This window comes from Drosophila mauritiana, chromosome 3R (assembly GCF_004382145.1).
Source record: "Drosophila mauritiana strain mau12 chromosome 3R, ASM438214v1, whole genome shotgun sequence".
NCBI lineage: Eukaryota > Metazoa > Arthropoda > Insecta > Diptera > Drosophilidae > Drosophila > Drosophila mauritiana.
This window is the reverse complement of record NC_046670.1, coordinates 15555394-15559085: the sequence shown is the minus strand read 5'-3', so window position 1 is coordinate 15559085 and position 3692 is coordinate 15555394.

Sequence of the window (3692 nt, the reverse complement as noted above, 5' to 3'; positions counted from 1 at the left end):
AGCTAGCTTGACCGTACGCAAATTACTTGTGTCATAAATTCAGACCGCCGGAGCGACAAGAAAAGTCGAGCGGCGACCCGAAATAAAACCCGAGGCTTACGGCTCGCAAGTGGGTCGAAGAACTGGGGCTTGGCCAACTCTCGGTTGCTCACGTTTGCCTACTCACATGCTGGCTACATGTTGTCCTTTCCAGTTTATGGCCACAAAGTTTCGATAGCTCAAAGGGATACCAGCGACCTTCATAAAGATCTCAATCTTAACGATGACAATGCGAAAGTTTTCGGGCACTACACCCCACAAGATCCCCCGGAAACTATTCCCGCTTTTCATACTTTTCATTCTCCGCCATTGTCTTCGCGTTAAGTGAGACAAAAGTTGACTTAAAATCCCAAAAACCGAAGGGAATAACTACATGCAGGCACACCTTTCAAAACCGGTTGCCTTATCGAAGCCCTTTGAATGCCTTTTGGGGGTTGTGAGATGCAGGAGCTGCGATAAGCCTAATATGCGTTCTCTTTGGCTGCTCATTACGTAGGCATAGCCCAAAGGACATTTGACTACAGTGAGGCTTCTAAACAGCTAAGCATATAAATAATGTGTTGTAACCACTAAGTAGATGCGTCTTTATAAGTATATCTATTATAAAAGGATTTTATGAAATGATTTGGTTCCATTATCTTTAAGTTTTAAGAACTAACTGCTATGGTATATCTATATATCGATTGTTAGTTTTCTTCACGATGTTTCACTGTATTACCGCACTAAATTCATAAACACTTTGGATAGTTGTAATGACCTACCCTGCAAATAGGGAGGTCCACGGAACAACAGGACGAAGGCCGTTCATCCTTCTCGGCCGTTTCTTAATTTGCGCTACGTGTCGGAAAATAGAGAAACTAGTGAAAAAGGGGTTTCCCATTTTGGGGGCCCTTTGTTTCCGAGACTCATTGTGTCTTCAAGATTAACATCGCATCGTTTTCTTGCTGAGTTATGGCGAAAGTTGCACCGGTTATTCGACACTTTCAGCCAGTCAATGAAATGACCTTACAACGATTTTCCGTTAATGGGGAAATCATGAATGAAATTGCGTAAAAGCGGTTGCCAAAAAAAAAAGAACGAGCCGTGCCCCCATTGAAAGTGAAAACGTGTGGAAAAATAATAACAATAACGGAAAACGGCGAAAAAAAGCGCTGTGGAAAAATGAATTATTTTCGCATATTGGGTAATCAATTAAAATTAACCGAAAACAAAGTAAAATAAAATAAAATACGCAAACTACTCATACGGACGCACATTCGCCTTTATGTGTGTGTGTGCGGAGTGTGAGGCAGGACATTGTTGCCAAAGGGGGCGGGGGGTGGTCGCAGTGGGCGGTGGGCGGTGGTCGATGTTGGCAGACAACCTCTGCCCGTGACCCCATTCCAATGGGGTGCGTGTTCATTAACCGGCATTCGCATACACTCACACACGTGCGTTTACGCATATAAGTATGTCCTTCGGCCCCACCGACCACCCACCACCCCCTCGCCACCCTGCAGGTCATCGGACTGCGACAAGGACCTGTGCCGGCGTTTTTATTTCGTTTTTCCGCTCGCTCACACCATTACAACTTACCACTGCAGCATGTCATAATAACAAGCAGCGGGCCAACGCAGGACCAACAAACAGCTGTAACCCAAGGCCGCTCAAGGTCAAACCATAATCGTTGATAATGAAAATTATTTGTTTCACATTTCGTTTTTTACCGATTCCGTTTGCGCCACTCTTTTTCGGTTTTTTACTGCGCTTTTTCGGTTTTCCATATATTTTTTTTCGGCCAACCGCGTCCTTGCCGGGCATGCATTTTTGTCACTCGTTTTCTTTAATTTCCATTTAATGCAATTCACCCCTTCTGCCGCTGCACGCGCCCATTCATTGTGTAAATTATTGCCGAAAAAATAAAAAGCCAAAAACAAGGAGGGAAAAAATCGCGTACGCCCGAAAGTATGCAACATAATTAAAAATCAATGGCATACAAACAGATAAAGGCCAGCGCCTGCATTTTGGGGGCGGTGGCGGCGTGGGGCGTGGCAAACAGCCTGACTTCCACATTAACAACCCACCCAACGCGGCTGGCTGCAATTTATTTTTGACCGTTTTTTAATTTATTTTTTATTCGCATAAAAAGCGCAACAAAAAAATTATGAAAAAGCGCGCGAACGTGCAGCGCACAGCAGAAATCAACGAGGACGAAATGTGGGCAAAAAAAGGAAATAAACAACAAAAAATGAAGGCAGCCGAAAAAAAGAGAGCACAACAAAAAGCAGGCCAAACAACGCCGGTCAGCGGCAGGACGAGCAGGACGCACAGGACGAGCCCACACGGATGTCCTGGCCGGCTCCCTGTGCACATTTTTGGCGGTGTGGCGGCCAATGAACAGTAAAACTGTTGCTGCGGTGTTGCAACGTCAGCAGAGAGCGCCCCAAAAGGCCAAAAAAAAAAAAAAAACAGAAAGGATAACCAAATGGCAAAGTGTCGAAAATATAAAAAGGCCAATGCGGAAGTGGAAATCGTAGCTGGGGCTTCCCAAATGGTGAAGGTGACTAGATCCTAACACTAAAGCACCATGGAAATCCCTTCAATGTTCCGACTAGATGCGTTTGAAATGCAAGAGATGTGTGCGAATATAACCCATTCATATGTTATATGTTTTTGGGACCCTACTCAGCTCACTCTTATATTTAATTCCCGTTGAGCTGCTGCTGTCCTGGCCACCTGTTCCGTGTCCTGTGAGTTCAGGTGTAAGGCGACTTTTCTCGGGAAATCAGCTTAAACACCTCGTGGGACAGAGCGTATGCAACCATGTGTTGCATGCTCGCATCCAAAGGATGCGTCCTTTATCTTTCGTCCTCCAACTCCGAATCTCATTCAGTTTGGTTGACGTATCCCTTTTCCATTTTTTTGCTGCTAGTGTCCTGCATGAGCGAGAATCCGCTCACCTCCCATTTGGTTGTAGCTTTGCAACGGCTTGTAAAAATCACGCAAATATATTAAAATTGCAAAATAATGCAAGTCAAAGTCCACCATAAATATGTATATATTTTCCTTAATTTTTGGGACATTCCTGTTTTTCATTGGCAATAAAAAACAAACCAAGATACAGCATTCATTATCATACAAATATGATTATTGTGATTATACAATTATTACTACAACTTTATATCAGACAGTTGGTAAACAAGCAATCAAAATAAATTTATAATAAATCACTTGAATTGTTGATTTAAGTTTGAAATTTCTAGAGAGGTCTAAAGCTTGTGGTTAGCACCATAAGAACGCTTAGGATTCAGACTTGCAGTCTGCTGCAATTTGCAGCAGTCAAATTGTCTATCGGGTATTTGGCTTAGCCCCCCATTGGACACTCCCCCACTTGGTAAATCAGGAAAATTACGACCAAGAATCACCCGGCTTTGTTTGTTTGCCATCAATGGAAGTTTTTAATTTGCTGCACAACCCTTGCCGACGACTTCGACCACCTTTGCCTTCGATTGAGCTCCCTTTTTGGGCGGCGAACTGCAGTTTCGGCCTGCATAATATGCACTTTGCACCGTTTTTGGCCCAAGGGGTTGTTAGCCGACCTGCAACTTGTCCATTATCCACGTATCCTGCCACGTGAAACGCAATTACCCAAACAAAACACCATCAGTGCACCG